Source organism: Sceloporus undulatus, chromosome 2 (genome assembly GCF_019175285.1).
Source record: "Sceloporus undulatus isolate JIND9_A2432 ecotype Alabama chromosome 2, SceUnd_v1.1, whole genome shotgun sequence".
NCBI lineage: Eukaryota > Metazoa > Chordata > Lepidosauria > Squamata > Phrynosomatidae > Sceloporus > Sceloporus undulatus.
In genome coordinates, this window is record NC_056523.1 from 185,871,724 (window position 1) to 185,892,620 (window position 20,897).

General features: G+C 42.5%; 1 protein-coding gene across 2 annotated transcripts in view; it reads right to left on the minus strand.

Annotated features, from left to right (window-relative positions):
• Positions 1-20,897, minus strand: part of UBA1 (ubiquitin like modifier activating enzyme 1) — a 50,856-nt gene that overhangs the window by 20,323 nt on the left and 9,636 nt on the right. Inside the window, exon 1 of one of the 2 annotated variants that reach the window (XM_042450069.1) lies at positions 9,580-9,737. The exons of the other annotated variant lie outside the window; for it this stretch is intronic. The gene's annotated coding sequence lies outside the window, so the exon portion shown is untranslated. Of the gene's footprint in view, positions 1-9,579; positions 9,738-20,897 lie in introns of those variants that run through there. 2 annotated transcript variants of the gene reach the window in all.

Here is a 20,897-nt window from a genome sequence, read left to right on the forward strand (position 1 = left end):
CCCTGCTATGTAGCACCACAAAATCAGTGCTGAGGGAAGAAATGTACATCCTTACTTCTGCCCCATAAAACAGGTGCACTATCATTTATTAAAGCCAGTTAGATGATTCATACATAGTCTGTTTAAATCCATCCGCAAGTGCTACATTTATTCTTGGGGCCTGAGACAAAGACAGATGGGAGAACAGACTGGGTTCCCAAACCTCCAATGTCAGCCCTGCTCTTACCCTCCCACAGCACAAACAACTGCTTGCATTCCTGCAGAGCTAATACAGCCCCCTTTGCCTCACAAGCTCAAGGAATGCGCATCCGTTTTGACAGCGCCCGGCTGCTTTGCCATATGCTGGGCTTAAAATTAACTAGCATCCCTTTGCCTTGTGGAGCCAGCCAACAGTGACACAGCAAGTTGATGACAAGTGACTGCATTTCCTCAGCCAGGAGGAAACCAGAATCTGAAAGACACGTCAGCAAGATGCCAAGTTGAAGTATGATGCTGCCTTCTAGCAGCAAAGCAGCCTGAAAACAGTCTTGCACTGAGGGACTTGAGCAGGAAAAAGAAGCACTTCCTAGCTAAAGGGTAGGAGAGAAGAAGAGTAGGGCATCCGGGCTGAGGACATGCATGTCACTGAGGCTGATCCCTCATACCTCAATGTTTTGGATACAGCTAGAACCTTTAAAGAAAGATTCTGCTAAAGCACAAAGGATTCTGCTAAAGTACAATTGCTTCCTACTAGGACTCGAACTAACTTCAGATGGTACAGATGAATGCCAGCAATGTTCCCAGCTCCAATCTAGCCCTACCGATAAATTCACTATGGTCATATGTGGACTCAGATATCAGCTGAAGCATCTTCACGATTATATATCCAGTCTACCATACATGCCTTACAAAAAGGATTACTAAGATGGTATCTGTCTTGACATTTATTAAACCAATACTAAAAATAATGGACATGCTTGCTCTTATTTCCATGTCACTTACTTTCACTATAAAATCTGAGGTCAACCAAGCCCCCTAAGGTTTAACATAGAGGGACAGAGCAGCAAGTAAAATGGGCATCGTATACTTACCTGAGATGCCAAATACACCCTAATCTTAGTAAGGATACTATCATATACTTCAAGGTACATTAGCAACCTTTCAAAAGGATCATCCATTAAAACCATCCATCCACCCACACAGCTTCATCACTGGGTTGTTTACAGCAAGTAGGATCATAGGAATGAAGAAAAGAAAAGAAAAAAGCTCTAGCCCACAATTTCTGTACACACAACACCTGACTAAAGAGTCTTCTACATGATTTCATAGGAAAAAAGAAACATCTCAGGACAGAAGTAGATACATTCTCAATGCTAAGGAAAGGATTAGAATTATTTTGAGAAGTGAAGCTGTGTTGTTTTAATGTGTCTTAAACATTTTTATCTTTTAAAACTATTTGATATTTTAACATGTAATTTATTTTAATTATTGTAGTAATTTAATTCTGTTTTAATGTACTATTTTATATAGTTTTAATTGTACTGTTTAATGTAATTTTTAATGTTGAATCTGCTCTGAATCCATCTTGGGAGGAGTATAAATGAATAGGAGGAGGAGGAGGAGGAAGTAGTAGTAGTAGTTGTTAAGATGCACATTGGACAGCATCCTTTTAGTGACACAAGCATAACTCTACTTTATCTTTTGGTTGTTGTAGAGCAGTGGCCTCTAAACTGTGCTTATTAAGGGATTTTGGACTCCCAGCTCCCAGAATACCAGACATTGGCCAACATGGCTGAAGCTTCTGGGAACTGAAGTCCAAAATCCCCTAAAGGACACAGTTTGGGGCAGGGTGGGGGAGTAGGAGTAGGAATAAGGAGTAAAGGGTAAGCTTTTTTTTTTACAGTAGGAATAAAGAGTAACAAAATGTATTTGTTACTCCTTATTCCTGTTATAATATTGTACATGCAAACACCAAAAAATAATTTTATTATATTGCACTGGGGAAGGGACTGGGAGGCAAAGAGAGACACTTACACATACACACCAGCCTTGCAAAACAACCGGGGCTTTTCCCCAGGGCTAGGGAGTAGGAGTAACATTAAGAAAAAATATCTTACTCTGGAGTAGGACATGGAATAACCCCAAAATCACCACTACTCCTCAGCCCTGGTTTGGGGACTACTGTTATAGAGGTAGGTATTCTCTTCCAGCCTCCACAATGCCCCAAGAGCCCAGTTTTGCTGCAATAACTCCTCCTGAAAAGCCATTCTGGGTTGAGGAACACCATGAAGGATTGGAGAAAGATAAGCAGACCTATGACAGCTTCCACTGAAACACAGCCTATCTTGGCTGAAGATGTCATCAGTCTCTGTTTGGCTATGGGGCATGCACAGATGCTTCTCTGGTCCCCCTGTCCCAGCTATTCAGGGGGCCTATCACAGCAAAACTATGAGTACAAAGAGCAGTTTTTGGGGGGTCCCATCTGTGAAACTCTTATGCCACACTGAACAATGTAAGATCTTGGTCAGTGATGCTCTAATTGTAGAAGTGCTATTATTATTATTAACCTTTATTTATAAAACACTAAATTTACACAGCGCTGTACATACAATCTATTAATTGGACGGTTCCCTGCCCTCAGGCTTACAATCTAAAAAGACACAACACAGAAGGAGAAGGGAAAGGTGGTGGGGAAGAGGCCTCTCTAGAAGGATAATACATATAAAATACACAGCAATATAGGAAATGATTCAATAAAACAGGCAACAAAAGAATATCAAATAGTAAGCGACTACTGCTAGAAGGCAGTATAAGGACAAATAGAAAGCTGGTTTGTTTAAACTAGTTGGGATGAAATAATTGGCAAGATAGCACTTGTCAAGAAACACTTTAAAGTGTTTCAGTTCAGAGTTACTTCTCATGTCACACAGTGATAATGCAAAAAGCTACAGCCAAGTAAGTGTATGTAAATGCTAGATGAAGCTGGCATGTATTTGCTGTCTGTCTACATTATATCTTTTGGGGCACATATTTAATGGATTCTATGTATTTGTAAAAAAAACTTGCAGTTGCCAAAGATAAATGGGAAGTTCCTTGTTCAAAGTACTGTGTGAAGATGGCAACTGCAGCAAGTACAAAGAGAAGCATTTCTGCTCTTGAAAAGAAAAGAAAAAGTTGTTCTAAGCAAAACTGAAAGAAGAATGTCTGCTAGCAAGCTCAAGACAGGCTTGTTTAATGGTCAAAGTCTAAATTCATTTATTGTCATGTTTAAAAGTTTCCACTTAGAAACAGTCAAATAGAACTGCTAGGAATCATTTTACTAATCAGGCTAAGGGCTTTCTGCAGGGCACTGTGAGGGCAAAGGAGACTGACAGAAATGGGGGAAAGAAGAGAATCTCCAGCAGAACATATTCACACAATCAGGAATAGGGGTGGGAAATGTTTAACCCAACAGATATTGTTGCAATGTAACTCCCAATGAGCCCTAACAAACCTAGCCAGTATTGAGGGGTGAGGGGAGGTGTAGTGCACAATTGACTAGAGCGTCACAGGTTGCAACTGCTGCTCTAACAGTTTTTTTGGTCCTTTCTCCTGGTGCCTCCTGACGATTTATGGCTACAGAACAAATCTTAGTTTACACTAACAGGCAAAATCACATTCCTTGATAATGCACAGAAGGTCATTGGGAGTAACAGCCAATACTGTACTGTAACTAGAAACCAAGAGAGCTGGCTTATAAATCCTGATACAATTCAAGTGAGCTTAAGAAAGTTTTATTTACAAAAAGATAGGTTACCGGGGGGGGGGGGGATCACCTTCCACCTTGTCAGCAATTACTCTATAAAATTAATTTTGTGAAAGAAATCATCTTTACTAGGATCTACGGTCATGATATGCTCAGAGTTACAATGTGGGTGAGTCTATGGCAAGGACAAGGGCTACTCCATTATTGGAGAGTTAATCTGTCCTTTATGCAGGAACAATTGAGGAAAAACCACTGCTGTCAGCTTTTTGGATAATAAAAACAGGTAAGTGGAAGAATCAGCAATTTTAAGCATAACTATTGTTTAAGAAGGCACATCTCCAACGAGGATGGCTTGGCTACTTGCAGTCATTGACTTAAAAAGCTATGGAATAATTAAAAGGACAAATTAATCATTTAGTAGATAACTCAAAAAAGAATCATTCACCTATTATTATATTTCTGACAGTGTATTTCTAGAAGAGCATTAAGAGGTAGAAATGATGTAAAAGGCAGTACAGGTTATACAGGAAGTTGCAAAGTTTGGGGATGGGTCCTGAATAAAGAACACTCTAACTCAATAGTCTTCCTAAGAACCCTGGAAGCTAATCATGGGTTCCTTCATTTTAAAAATCAACAGTGAGGAACAACTTTCTCTTAATGATCAACTGCAAACCACTACTGATCTTCCACAGAAACAGGCAGCCCCTGGGAAGTGCTCAGCACATCCTAAAATATGTCCAGTAGACCCAATGAAGGAATGTGACAATTCTGACTACTTTTCCAATACACATACCGTAGTCCTGTGAACAGATGAAATAGGTCCCTAAAGAGTACAGCATTTTAAAAGCAACCACTAAAGATAATTGAAACAAAAAACACCCATGGCCACATTTGGCTGAAGAGGGAGAAAAAGGCTCACCGTACTAATTTTGTGTGTGCATGCACTTTCACTGTACACCTGAAGGACATCAGGAGCATTGCTCAGGCAGGCATTCCCAATGCATTGTGCTATTTCATTCCAGGAAATAAAAGACTGCAGAAGCCATTATCAGGTAAACACTAGCTAGGTGGAAATGCATGAGTTAAAACAGTGTAGTACGTGCACCCACAGGTGTATATCAAAGTTTAACTGTTGTATGACCCTTGGGACGGGGGTCAATACAAAAAGCAGATCCATCTCAAAGCTTAATCTGAATATGGATCCAGTTTGCTAGCACCCCAAAAACTGCCCTCATACATGAGGTCAACTTATACACAAGTATATATGGCACTTGGAAAATACACCAATTCTGGGGAAAAGATTTATTCGGGACTAATTTAATTACAGACTTATTTTTCTTAAGCTAAGGTTCTACACTAACTATCTGGAAACCAAGAGTGAAGGAGGGTCACTAAAGAAGAAACAAGGCATTTAGGGCAATAAGGTTTGGGCCTGGCAATCTAAGACAACACAAAAAGGATCTTAAAAATGGATTTAAAAATACTTAATATGTCCTGGTTATGTTCTGTTAAGATATCACAGAAGACTACTAATAAGGAAGATGCATCATTCAGACCACAGTGCTATGGCACAGATTGTGAATTGGGGGGAGGGGGGGAACTGTGGTATGAAAATGAAACATATAATATTTACTAAAATGAACATGTCTGTGAAGAAACAAACACATGACAACGGCAGAATTATCCCAACTTATCAGCAGCACCTCCCAGACTCTCACTGCTCCGGTTGAGCAGAGACAACTTCTTTAAAAGATGGTTAGGAGCTTAGTTTCAGGACCCAGGTCCAAAGCCATGTGCTAGCCAGCACGTATGCTTTTACCTGTATTAACATTTTAATTAATCCTATACCAACACAGGGAAGATTACAAAAAAAGAAAACAAAGGCAGAGGAGAAAAAAGTGCACTGGGCCAGAAGAAGACACAGGCGCCTCATGCCTTCCACCTTTCTGAAGACTAAGAAAACAGACAGCTCCCAAAGTTTTGGTGGTGTGCCTTTCAGTTGTTACTTACTTACTTGGCCTATACTAAACAGGCCACTAATCAATGAGATATGGTAAAAGGCACTGGAAGACACTACAGATTTGGAACACATTTATAACTCAAAGGTCTGGGTTTGCTTTCAGGGGAAAACCCTAGGGGTGAATCTCACAACTGACTGTGAACAGAGATCAGTTTTACAGATTAAAAGCCTCGTAGTTTTAAATTCTAAAAGGCAACAATTAATCCAGGGCCTTTCGTTTCTTGGTTTCTTATCCCCCTACCCCCATATATACACAGGAAACTCCAGCTGAGATTAGACAGAAGAAGCCCAGTTAATAAGATAGAGAAAATTGCCACAGAAGTCAGGCTGAGTATTTGCAATACATGACAGGACCAGTATATTCAGTCCACAAGCCACACCCAACCAGCTGCCATCATCCTGCACACATCAACACATTCCAAACAATGGCTGCCAATAAGGGATCACATTAAGCAGGATACTCTTCCAGTTAACCTCTTGGCCATGGTAAGCAAGTTACAATTCCTTCCTGGCAGCATTAAAACTGTTCTGTGACACACATACACAGGCAGATAGGCTGATCATGTTCTTTGCACTTACGGTAACTGCTAGAGATTACCTTAAAAAGATAATGGCCAAAAGGGTAACACACATTGATGGGAAACACCAATCAGGAATTTTACCAGGCTTCAGACATTTTGATTTCTCTTAATATCGGAAAACATTCAGTTTCTCATTGTAACATGTAATGGGAATTTTTTTACACTCTTATTTCACCTGAAGCCAATCTTGCTCTTCCAGTGAAGAATGGAATAGATAAGGAACAATCCCTCATGCTTTGAACCTTTTAAAGCTTATCCTCCAACTCTTCCAAGGAAAGCTGGTTTCTAAAATAGATGCCCATTTATAGAATACTGTATGCTCTTCCTTCAGGTCAGAAATTCTTGTGAATGACAGACCATTAACAGTGCTTGGTTATACAGACCTGAATTTCTCTGCTGAACTGGGGGCAGCTAAGCAGAAGTTGCTGGTCAGGTTTATGAAACCTGTTATGTTTTATGGACAGGAAGTGCTTGGGCAACTGCTGCTCCTGATAATGCCAAAAGCCTGGGATATTCATCAGCTTCTCTTTAGTGAAGCAGACTGAACTCCATCCAGAGACCGAGAAACCCTGGCTCCCAGACCCAGACGCCCAAGTACAAGTTTGCTCTAAAGACACAGACACACACAGGCTTTAAAGGCTTGTCAATCTATTTGCAGCCCCTAATGCTTTATAGCAGTGGTCCCCAAACTTTGGTCTTCCAGATGTTTTTGACTTCTGCTCCCAGAATTCCTAACTGTTAATTGAGCTGGCTGAGATTTCTGGGGGTCCTCCAAAACACTTGGAGGATCAAAGTTTGGGACTCACTGTTTTATAGTAAAGTAATAAGGTTAAGAACTGACAGTTCCCAGCCCCTTTCAGCTCTCCTCCATTTCTCTTTGAACGGGTCCTTTCCATTGCCAAAATATCCACCCAAAACAGGACCATCATAACCACCCACCTTCCCCTATCACTAGCATCCCCCATCTTGAACCCAACGCTTCCTTGAGCCCACTGCTTCCATCAGACTGACCCCCACCCCCTGGACTGTTTGTTCTGGCTCTTCTGAGGTGGGCGCCAGGTTGGGGATGATGGAGGGGAGGGTGAGGTAATAATAATAATAAATTGTATTTATATACTGCCTTTCCAAGGATCAAGTTAGGCTGGACATGAAATGGCATTTGTGGACGTTTTGTGACAAGACTATTACAGTTACCTACCCTCCTCTATTGCTAGAAGCCCAAATGCCCAAAGGACATTTTGTGAATTGGGGTCTTGGGGGGGGGGGATATTGTGGGAGGAAGGAGACAAGTTCACATATCTGCCTTTTTTATTCCTGGGTGAGGGAGGTGAAGAAGGGGACATCTCCACAAATCTGAATTGGGGGCGTCCATTCCTTCAGATCAAGTATGTGAATGGATTTTAATTTGGTTGTGTCTTCCTGCAAGGCAGTATGGGGTTGGGCTGGATGGCCCTTGTGGTCTCTACTATGAAAAGGAAGACTAGAGGAGCATACACCCACCAAAGCATAGATTTCTGCAAACGCATAAGGCAAAAATCTCTCTGGAAGCCAAGATGATACAGCTGAGACTGTCATACTTTGGCTACATCATGAGAATGACTCACTGGAAGGCAATGCTAGGAAAAGTGGAGAAATGTAGAGAGGGAGGATGGATGGACTCTATTAAGGAGGTTATGGGTATGAATTTGCAGGACCTAAGCAGAGCAGTGGAGGTCAGGGAGTCTTGGAAATGTCTCATCCACAGGATCACCATGGGTTGAGATCGACTTGAGGGCGGTGAACAGCAACAAGAAATATGGTGAAAATGGGGGGTGGGGGGAAGGTGGCCAGAAGCCCCTTCTCCATTGCTGGATGGTGTGATGCAGCCGCTCCTAGATGAGGGCACCTGGGAGGGAATGAAGGGAAGACACAGGAAGGGGGGCATTTCTGAAGCAAAGATGCATTAGAGGCAAAGCGGGGATACAAAACGAACAGGAGGGGAAGGGCAATTCAAAATGTCTCTGTGGGCCTTCAAAGCCACTTCTGACTTATGGCGACCCTAAGGCAAATGTATCATGGGGTTTTCTTGCCAATACTGTATTGGATTCAGAGGCTTGCTATGACCTTCTGCTAAGGAGGCTGAGAGAGTGTGACTTGCCCAGTGGGTTTCCATGGCTGAATGGGGCTTTGAACCATGGTTTCTCAGAGTCTTAGACCAGTATCAGCTCAAATTAACATGCCATGCTGCCTGTCACCATACACACACACACACACACACACACACTATAACATACATATACACACACATACATATATATATATATATATGTAGAGTGAGAGATAGAGAGCCTCTCACCAAAAATATTACATATATAATATATAATGTATGTACATGAGAGGCAGTGTGGCATGTTAGTTTGAGCATTGGCCTAAGAGTCTGAGAAACCAAGGTTCAAATCCCCATTCAGCCATGGAAACCCACTAGGCAAGTCACACCCTCTCAGCCAATCAAGTGTGGCTTATTGGCTTGAGCGTTGGGACTAGGCCTCTCTAGGGCAGGGCTCAATTATTCCCAGCTCAGCCCTGGAAACCCACTTGGTTTCGGGAGAGTCACGCTCTCTCAGCCTCCTCAGAGGATGGCAATAGCAAAACCTCCTCTGAACCAATCTTGATCGGTTCTGCTGTAGGGTCGCCATAACTGCAGGGAAAGCGATTCCAGCTCAACATTAGGAGGAACCTCCTGAGAGTAAGGGCTGTCCGACAGTGGACTATGCTGCTTTGGAGTCTCCTTCCCTGGAGGTCTTTAAGCAGAGGCTGGATGGCCATCTGTCAATGGGGATGCTCTGATTGGGAGTTCCTGCATGGCAGAAGGGGGTTGGGCTGGATCAGGGTCCTTCTCGGGGTCTCTTCCAACTCTAGGCTTCTAAGTCCCGTTCCAGGCTTGTAGCCCTGCTCTTCCCTGGTGGAGGTGGATTTTAATTCACACACACACACACACTCTTATATATATAAGCGACTTGAATGGTATATCTTTCAAGCCGTTTCCGGCTTCTGGCGACCGACCCTATGGCCGACCTACCTACCTACCTCTCATGTCTGCCTGTGTGTATATGTATGTATACATATGAATTACAAATCCCCTTCCCCCGGAGGGAGGCGCCTAGGGAAGAGGGGGCCCTGATGGGGGGCTCCCTTCGTTTCTATGGCGACAAAGCATCCCTGGGGAGCTCCGCTGTTCCTGGGGAAACGGGCGGCAGAGGGGGCCCGGGTCTTACCAATGAGGCTGTGTCAGGCCCCGCCGCGGCCGCCGCTGCTGCCGAGTCACCGCTCCGCTCCGCGCTGCCTCTTCCTATTCCTCCTCCTCCTTCGACCCGCACTGACACAAGATGGCGGACGACGGGCCCGGAACAAAAACCTACTCAGCGCCCATACTCCCCCCTCCCCCTCGTTCCAGGCTGCGGATAACGCCACCCCTTCGGCGCGCTCCCATTGGACCAAGCAGATATCCGTCATACAACGGCTCGCCCGGATAGGCTCACTGGGAAAATGACGTCGCAAAGGCAACGCCCACTGACCCCCGCACCGGCTCCCTCCTTTTCCCAGGGATAAAAGCCCCGCCCCGCCGGCCTCGAACGTTCAGAAAGTGGGCGGCAATTCCAACGTCGTGGCCACGCCCCCTTTACGTCTCAGGAGAGCCGCCTTGGCGTAATGGTTAGAGCGTTCGACGCTGACTCTGGAGGTCGCGAGTTCGAATCCCACCTCCGACATTTCAAAACCCACTGACGCCTCCCTTTTCCCCCGGACGCGTCCTACATTTCAAACTCCTGTCCTGGGAGGACTCCAAAACGCCCTCCGTTCTGAGCATGACCAGGCAGGAAGGGTTTATAATTCCATTTTTAGCTTTGGCCAAGCAAGAGAAACGGTTAATATCTGGATTCAACACAGAAGTAGGTTAGTAGAAACAAGAAGAAAGACTTTGGATGTTAGATGGGCCTCTAGAATAGAAAGGCAGAAATGGTTGTTAACAGACACACATTGCATGCAAACCCTGTAGATCTTGGTCGAGAAGGTAAGGCACTAATACAAATGGACAGAGTCATCTTTTGGCAGAAGAAGCCTTTTGGGGCAAAGGCAGCTAACAAGCTAAAAGACGGATAATGCAAACATGAAAGGGAGGATGAACAGTTAACAACGAGACTTTGGGTTGAAATCACAGTTTGGCCTTTTGGTTGATTTCACTTTTGCTGAAAATCATGCCAAAGGTATGCCCTAAAAGGAGGTTTATAAATAAAAAAGGAAGGTTTGGGAGAAACGTATCAACAGGGGTAGAGATAAAGTATTCATTTTAGGTGTTTGTGATTAGGTATTATACACCTTGATGACTTCAGCCAATAAAAGTCACAGGGGAGGGAAAATGCTGTCGGGAAAAGGGATTAAGAACTTGTTGCGTCAAGTGTGGGGTGTGCCTACTTGCCTAGGCACCCCTCCTTGCAAGACTGTAACTAATACATTGGATATGGCTGCTTCACTTGTTTTGCCCTGATTAATTTGATGTGGTACTTATAAAAGTATATCTCACATCAGGTCACACTCTCTCATCCTCAGAGGAAAGCAATGGCAAACCTCCTCTGAACAAATCTTACCAAGAAAACCCCGGGAGCAGGGTGGCCAAAGGTCCCTAAACGCAAAGGACGACAAGGCACTACAAAATGGAGGAAGTACAAGAATAATTGAGGACATGGCCAAATAAAAAGCTCAAAACATTCACAGAAATGTCAATTCACGCTTCTTTGTTGCTTGTTGTTGTGTGCCTGCAAGTCATTTTTGACTTATGGCAACCCTATCATGGGGTTTTCTTGGCAAGTTTCTTCAGAGGGGGAGGTTGCCATTGCCTTCCTCTGAGGCTGAGAGAGAGCGACTTGCCCAAGATCACCCAGTGGGTTTCAGGGGGATTCGAACCCTGATCTCCAGAGTCATCATTCAACACGCAAACCACTGTGTCACACTAGCTCACAGAAATGTAAGGTCATGCTCAAAATAAAGGACATTTTGAAGTTCCTCCTAGACAGAAGGTTAGAATGTAGGCCATGTCCTGGAAGAGGAGGGCATGTGGTCACCCTGCCTTAGGGTAGCCATAAGTCAGAAATGACTTGAAGACACACAACAACAAAAACAACAACAACCAAAAGGCAAAGCCCGGCAATACTTGCAGGCAAAGAGGCAGAGGTCTTGAGTTTTCTTAGGCCAAACTGGAGGCAGCTTCACCAGAGAAGAGGAGAACATGTTCCGCCACAAGTCAGGTTGAATCTCCATTATCCAAAATGCTTGGGACCAGAGATGTTTTGGAGTTTTGGTATTTGTTATTATTATTTTGGAATATTTGCATATACATAATGAGAGATCTTGGAGATAGGACCCAAGTCTAAACACAAAATTCATTTATGTTTCATATGCATTATACTTTATACACATAATTTTATAGATTATTTTTTAAGAATTTTATGCATGTGAGCATCAGGAAACAAAGGTATCACTACCTTAGCCATCCATGAAAAAGGTGTGGGAGTATTTCAAATTTCAGAATTCAGGATAAAGGGGACTCAACCTGTACAAAGGACACATCCAGGGGTAGCCATCTTGGCCATACAGCAAAGTACAGTAACATCCAAAATCCACAAAACAGCGATACCTTTACTGGCCAACCAAAATGCACAAAAGACACAATGCAACAAGCTTTTGGTTTTTTAATACTGCTGCCTGCACTTTTTAAAAATACACACAAGGCTTCAGGGACCAACTCAGTCTTGGGCTCCAGATACCGAATCAAACATTAACAAAATGCAAATGCAAATCCATTAGAACAGGTCACTGTTTCTTATGATCAAAACCACTGCCATTGACCCAATATAAACAACTTTGTATAGGACAATTACAAGGATTCTTTAAGTCACTATCCACCAGGGCCATATGTAGCTGTTTATGCAATCATAGAGTCGGAGGATCACAGCTATCACATAGTCCATGCCCACTGATAGCTGATACTACCAAGGAAACAAACCACATTTATCCCACTTCATTCAGATTCCAACATTTTATATTATCAATAAAGGACAGCACACCTGTATATGGCATCCCTTCCTAGAGGTGCCTATACACTACAAGGAACGGTTCATTAAAAGAAACTAGCAAAGCCTTTTCCCCCAGATTTGTAAAGGCATTCTAATCTGCATCAGTACTTTGGTGGAACATAAATCTCATAAAACCAAGGCTCTAAGTTCAGTCAACCCAGGGCTCTGTCCATTCAGTGACAAAACTACAAACCATTAACATTTTAACAGCAGTTTCAAACCAGTACAAGACACAATTCATTAGCATTTTAACAAGCTGGATGTATCACTGTTTCACAATAGCAGGGAATGGAGCACCTTATGGGGACAGAGAGCAAAATGGCAGATTGCCTACCACTTCCAAACCTGGCCAGTGCATGCCAGTCAGAGGCATCTTTTTCAAGTTTTTCCACCCAGTGGGTGAGAAATTATACATCAATTCTATGTGGTATAAGTGAAGGATGAAACTGGTGGTGCCAGAGATTGAATAAGAAACCTTCAGCAACTCTATCACAAAGCTATGGCCAGGGCTGAGCTTGAACAGTATTCTTTACGAAGCTTGGGGATTGCAAGCACATGGCTCTCCTGATGTTATTAGACCCCAGCTTCCATTTGTCTTAACCTGTATGGCCGATGATAAGGGTTGCAGCCCATTGTCATCTGTAGGACCACAAGTTCCCTATTCCTGAGGTAGCTCCTTCACATTCCCCAAGTCTAAGAACAAGTAAGGCAAAGCACAAATCAGAGATCTGCATAATTTATAGCAATTGCATAAGTCGATGGTTTTGGTAGACAAACCTACAGAATATAATTGAAAGCTCTTATCAGAAAGGTTACCACTCATCACATAAGAATCTGTGTACACAATAGACAATGCACACATAAAATATACTGGCTACTATGTTGGTTGTGACAGAGCACATTTATGCAAACATTTATGACTTCCCTTATAAAACACCTAATAAAAGGAATTATTTCCATCTATGTGCTGTACATATATGGAAAGAGTAATTCACACATGTACATATCCACCTGACTTAGTATAGGCATACATCAGCAAAGATACCAACTAAGAAGCTCCTTTTTACAATGTATTCCAGCAGCACCAATGGCATTAGGAGGACGGTGAAGTTAGTTAAAGAAAGGCAGATTTTTATGTTGGGTTGCAGCAGTGTATCTGCAGGAAACAGTGCAATAAAGCTTGACCTGGGAAAGAATGCTTTAAGTACAAGGCAAGCTGTGCTTAAGTACAAGGCAAGGTAAACAACTGCTTCCAGAATCACTTACTGAGCATATGTGAAGCGCAAAACAGAAAAAAAAAAAAGGGGGGGGGAGCAGATTAGCTTGCCTCACCCGCTATCTTGGCATGTTGAAAAATACAGATCTGTAAGTTTCAATGCTAAAATGCAAAACGTGGAGACTGTTTAGAGAAAAAAATCATCCCAGGGTATACTATGAGAGAAGCTTTCAAGTTGTTTCTAGAAATTCTTTTATTTGCTTTACTTACGCAAGGCTTGCCTGGCCTGGCCATTTCATTTCACATGGGATTATGCTATATTTGAATAAAAACTTTTGCTGAAACATGTTGAATGGCTCTTCTTTTTTGTGCCGTAGGAACCTATCCCTATTCTTTCCATGATATTTCTTCCTCTGTAACAGAAATCAAAGTTTCTGTTACAAAAGTAAAGCCCAGAAACATGGCTCCATCATTAACTATGGCCTGTTACAGACAGCCAAAATAAAGCTGCTTCAAGTCAGAGTGGAGGTATGGGGTTTCAATGAAGCATGCGTCCTAAGAGTTCAGAAGTCACACCAAAGCCACGCTCCAGCCCTAAGGACTAGAATGTGGCTTTGGTGTGGCTTCTGGACTCTTAGGACGTATGCATCATTGAAACACCATACTTCCATTGTGACTCGAAGCAGCTTTATTTTGGCTGTCTGTAACAGGCCTATGGTAAGTATCTTAGTTAGCCACCCCTGGTATCTGCACCTGAATTTAATCAATTTGGTTGATGAGATGTGCTTCTCCAAATGTTGTTGAACTGCAACTCCCAATCAGCCCTAGCCTGCAGAGCCAATGGTTAATGATAAAGTGAGCTGTAGTTCTTTGCCATCCCTATGTAAAAACTATTTTGTAGCTTTTCATTCCACACTCCTAAAATTGTGGTACTCTGTAGTAACCAAGAAACAAATCATGGGATGGACCCATGAAGAGGAAGGGGCACGGTACACATACATGGGCAGATTTCATTCTTGGGAAAGAAACTGCTTCCTGGGGAAGGTTGCAGGAAAAGCTCCAACTCCATTGTACCTCAGCTGTAACTATACACCAGATGTGAGGAATATATAGCTTTCCAGATGCTGAACTCACACCACGCTTTACCAATGACTCTTCAAAGACATAGCCATATTAACCTGGATCAGTATGCAAAGGGATCTTGTAGTACCTTTTCAGACTGAGTAAAAAAGAAGTTGGTAGCACAAGCTTTGGTAGACTTAAGTCTACTTCCTCAATGCATCTGAGGAAGTAGGCTCAAGTCTACAAAAGTTCATGCTACCAACTTCTTTCTTTCTCTCAGTTTCAAAGAAGCTACAAGTCCCATTGCATATCTGTGACTTTGCTGACCCTGATAGGACGTGTAGTACCTCAGGTGTACCTGAGAACAATGTTGCATTGAGAGTAAAACCTGAATACCTGATTCTGGATAGCCCCAACTGTAAGGGAGGCTTGTCTCTACATATACATTCTGCATAATACCAAAGAGCTATTTACATAGTGGTTTGAATGTTGGACTATGATTCTGGAGACTGGGGTTCGATTCCCAGCTTGACTGTGAAACCCACTGGGTGACCTTGGGCCAGTCACATTCTCTCAGCCTCAGGGAAATGCAATGGCAAACCTCTGACCAAATACTGCCAAGCAAACCACTGTAATTTAGAAATTACTTGAAGGCACACAATAACAACAACAACAATTTGCTAATATAATACTGCTTAGAAACATTCTATGAACTCATACAGTCAAAGTACTTCACATACTTTTTCTTAGTAATACAACAGCTTTGAAAGGCAGGCCAGTGTTATTATCCTGCTATTACAGGCCTGAGGCAGAGAGGCTTGCCTAAGACTAAGAAATGGACGGCTGAGAAAAGTTTTCAGCAGCAATGAGAGAAGAAATGGCAACTTCAAAATTTAAGGCGAAACAATCTAAAGAGAAACCAGAGTATATTGGCAACCTCCAAGTTACAGAATTCAAGTGTGGGCCACATGATCTAGAGTTTGGAAAAGTTCCTTTTTTGAACAGCTTCTCCTCAAATCAACCATCATGGCTATGCTGGCTGGAGAATTCTGAGGACCATAGTCCACAAAATTAAAATTTCTAAACTTGAGTTACATCATGCAAACTGTGACAGGACTTGCTATAAAAAGGGAAGTGAAATCTACAGTTTCAATTTCCTGTAGTTCAGTGCCCCCTAGTGCCATGCGGAGGCATTTGTTTCCATGGGTTTCCACAATGTTGGTTTTTTCTTCCTTCAAGATTTCCACTGTTGATGCAAACCTCAAAGTTCAGCAACTATATCTTTTTTCACAGAACGACTGACACTTAAAAGAACTGGGATTGCCATTCCAATGAATGAAATAGATATCATCTCGACGGAAATATTGGGGCTCGGGAAAGAGTTTGCAGAGAGAATTGCGAGAGGTCTGAAAACGATTCTCATCTCTCTGTCACTTTAGTTCATCAAGTAATGCTTTTCTATTGTTACTTCTAACTTGTCATTTTAGGGCCCTTTACACTACACAATTATACATTGGGCCCTTGGTATCCACTGGGATTTAGGTCCAGGACCCCCATGGTTACCAAAATCCATGGATGCCCAAATCCCATTATACAGAGTGGGGTAGTAAAAGGGTGAGCCAGTATGGTGTAGTGGTTTGAGTGTTGGACTAGGACTCTGGTGACCAGGATTGAAATCCCGGCTTGGCCATGGACACCTACTACGTGACCTTGTGCAAGTCACACTCTCTCAGCCTCAGAGGATGGCCATGGCAAACCCCCTCTGAAGAAACTTGCCAAGAAAACCTCATGATAGATTCACTGCCTTAGGGTCGCCATCAGTCAGAAATTACTTGAAGGCATACAACAACAACAGTAAAATGGTGTCCCTTATATAAAATGGCAAAATCAAGGTTTGCTTTTTTTTTTGGAGGGGGGGGGAAATCAAGGCATGGATGGTTGAATTCATGGATAGCAGAATTCATGGCCATGGAGGGTTTACTTTAGCACTATGATTCCACTTCAGTTGTTATGGCAGCATCTTATAGAATCCTGGGATTTGTAGTTGAGAGAAGGGCATTTTGAAGCCTTAGCCAGAGCACCCCTCTGGTGCTTCTGACCAAACGACAAAGCCCAGCACTCCATAGGATGGAGCCACAGCAATTACAAGTGGAATCAAACTGCTATAACTATATAATTGAAAGGGCCCTTAGATTAAAAAAAATAATCAAGGATTTTTTAAAACAAATCTGATACAAAAAAAAAAGAAAAAAAGGATAGCACGATTCCCTACTCTCCAAAACAGCAATTGAGTTTCTCCATGATTTCAAAATGTATGGCACATGAGGAGGGCCAAAACAAATGATTCTCCCCTTTCTTTGCCAATACATGGAGGGAAATATCATCTTGAGCAAGGGAATAAGGCTGCTGCAGAATCAGATACCTAATTTATATGGTTATGAGTTCAGATGAATCTCAAAAGCACAGCAGCATCCCTGAGTGACTTGGCAAAAGGGAAGGGCAGGATATCAAAAGGTAATATTAACTGGGCTACTCTGCAGATACAGAGTAGGTGCCTGTCCATTGTTCTGAACATCAAACAAAATATGTAACAGCATCAAAACAATATGTAATTCCAATTTTAGTCTAGACAATGATGACTAATACGGCTATATCTTTGACTTCTACTGTAATTATAAGTGTCAACAGAAGAGACCCTAAAGGCACCAGACCCCCTCTGATCTTGGAAGCTAAGCAGAGTCAGCTCTGGTTAGTACTTGGAAGGGAGACACTCAATGAATACCAGGGTGTTGTAGGCTACTGTATATTTCAGAGGAAGGAACTTGCAAAACCACCTCCTCCAAGTATTCCTTGCCTAAGAAAATCCTATGAGATTCAAGGAAATACTGTAAGTCGACAGGCAACTTGAAGGCACATAAACACATATACATTAACTGATTTGGAATTTTAGTCAGCAGCTATTTAAGCCCCTTTGATTCAACAGGTTTCTTCTAACTAGGACTAAAACCTGCATTTAATTTAAGCCAATGCACTGGTAACCTCATACTAAACATCCTTGGTTGTTAACTGCCCTGGAGTCGATCTCAACCCATGGTGACCCTGCAGATGAGACACCTCCAAGACCCCTGTCCTCTGCTGTTCTGCTCAGGTCCTGCAAAGTCACACCTGTGGCCTCCTTCATAGAGTCCATCCATCTGGTATGTGGCCTTCCTCTCTTTCTGCTTCACTCCACCTCTCCTAGCATTATTGTTTTTTCCAATGAGTTGAGATGTGATCGGTTTAGTTGTTTTGGCTTCTAGAGAGATTTCAGACCTGATCTTTGCCAGGACCCATTTGTTTGTTCGTTTGGCTGTCCATGGTGTCCTCAGCACTTTTCTCCAGCACCACATCTGAAATGAATTCATTTTCTTCCTGTGCAGTTTCTTAATGCCCATCTCTTGCATCCATGCATGGTAACAGAGATTGCAATGGCTTGTACAATTCTAATGTTTGTTCTCAGTTGTATACCTTTGTTCTTTAGGATCTTTTCTAGTTCTTTCATAGCTGCCCTCCTCATTCATGGGGCCCAAACAGACAAGCCAAAATAAAGCTGCTTCGGGTCACTTTGGAGGTATGCTGTTTAAATGACGCAGGAATTTAAAGAGGCCAGAAGCTCTGCCAAAGCTGCGCTCCAGTCCTTAGGAGCTTCCAGCTTCTTAGGATGCATGCATCATTTAAACAGCATACCTCCAAAGTGACCCAAAGCAGCTTTATTTTGGCCTGGCTGTTCAGGCCCTTGGATTTCTTCTGATCTCTTGAATGCAGCCCCTATTCTGATCAATGTTTGATGCTAGGTATGAGAACTCTTTTACTATTTGTATTAACTAAGTTGAACATCCTATACAGCTATAATTCATACGTATGAATAAAAGTTCTGCATACTCAACCAGGCTCTGTAAAATATCTCAAAATTCCATTCTGTTGTTTTCTCTCATGATTTCCTTGCCAGAGGGGGAGCCATGTGTCCTTGATTTTGTATAACACTAATGCACATGGCTGTCTCCTCCCCACATCATTAACCAGATCAAAGCATGGCAATGTCAACTGCTTTTCTACAGACAGGTAGCTCCATTCACCCCAGCTACTGACGCTAAACTTGTCCACCACAGACAAAGCAGTCAAACAGATATTACACCCTGATACGGAGTGGAATCATTTTACAGTACATAATTTCAGCATAATATCCAGAGGGGATGTTTGGTCAATGCTGACTTTCTTCACATATACCAAATCTGATTGCATGAAATGCATCCAGAGGAAAACAGCTCTATACAGAAATTCGTTTAAGAACATAAGCAATAAAAGGCCTGCTGGGTGGAAACCAAAGGTAATAGGGCCAATACAAGCTCTTCTTATTTAGAAAACAATGGATTACTTTTCTGTAGGATAAAATGCAGAGTTTTTGTGTAACAGTGGCAAAGTAGCTGAGTTATAAGAGCGAGTAACTTCTCATGTTTGCCACGAACTGGCTAAACAGCCTTAAGCTAGCCACTCATACAGCTACAGAACACTTTTATACTACAAAAAATAATCCCCTGCTTAATCATGCTTGTGTGAATTAGAAGGGCTTGCATTGCTTCAGTCTCTCTTATATACAATATGAATAATACTGACTTTCCCTACCGTAAATAATGAATGTAAAGTGCTTTCTCTATTCTAGAGCTCTGTAACAGTTTTCCACCACCTGGAGCCTTCCAGCTGTGCTGGACTGGCTGTGCTTTTATGGGAATTGTAGTCTAACACATCTGGAAGGTATCAGGTTGGAGAAAGCTAGTCTATACAAGACAGGCAGTGGCATGAGTTTTGTACTATGACTCTGGAGACCAGGGTTTGCCTACCGGTTTGCCTGTCAGCTTGGCCATAAAACCCACTGTGTGACCTTGGGCAAGTTACATGCTATCATCAGCCTCATGGGAAGGCAATAGCAAACTGAACAAATCTTGCCAAGAAAACCCCATGATAGGGTCACCATAAGTCAGAAATGACATGAAGGCACACAACAACAACTCTACATACATATATTCCTATTTACAGAATGTTTTTATTTATTAAACACCTGCCTTTCATCCAAGGAGCTAAAGGCAGCATATATGGCTCTCCTCACCCCACTTTATGATCACAATAACTTTGTGAGGGAGGCTTCACTGAAAACTGGTGACTGGCCTAGTACCACTGAATGAGCCTTGGGGCCAAGCAGGCATTTACACCAGAGTCTCCCCAGTCCTAGTCTGACACTAACTGCTATATCACGAGGAGTATCTTTTCTACAGATATATTTTTATCCTGAAAATATTATGGATATTTTATGTTACTCTTGTTTCTCTACTCTGCCCACCTGCAATCTGCCTGAACAAGATGTGCATTATGTAGGAATAAAATGACTGCATTTTTAGGATAATCTAAAAGTAGTTCAATGTAGAGGAATGTCTTACATGTTGGCTTAGGATTCCCAGAGATCTGTTCAACTATGGAAACTCACTAGGAGACCTTGGGCAAGTCACACATAGTCTCAGAGGAAGGCAATGGCAAACTCTCACTGAATAAATCTTGTCAAGAAAACTCTGCTATAAGTTCGCCTTAGGGTTGCTGCAAGTCAAAAATAACTTCAAGGCACACAAGAGGAACAACAAAAAACCCACTACTGAAAGTGTCTTCTTATGAATAAATGTCTGTTTATCAGGCTGTTAACTGACATTTACTCATAGAAAGACACCCTCAGTACCAGGGGTGGCTCAATACATTTTGCTACCTAGAGAAGTTACAGGGGGAGGAGGACCCACTTTCCTCCCATTTCTTAAAATAAAAACACTACGGTGCTCTTGCTAAACTCCGCTCTGCCACAGCAAGATCCGTGCAGACATCTGGGCAGGTTTTGTTCGACTGACAGGGCAGTGCTCATGGTTATTAGCATTTTGGATTGGAACCCTAGAGATCCAGCTTCAAGTCACCACTGAGCAATGAATTTCAGAGGGGGACTTTGGGTCAGTTGTTTTTGCTCTCAGCTTGACTACTCCACAGGGTTGTTGTAAAGACAATGGATGGAACCATGCACACAACCTTAAGCCTTGTGGATGAAAGGCAGCATATACAGTGGTACCCCGGGATACGAATTGATCGCGTTACGAAATTTCCGGGATACGAAAAAGTT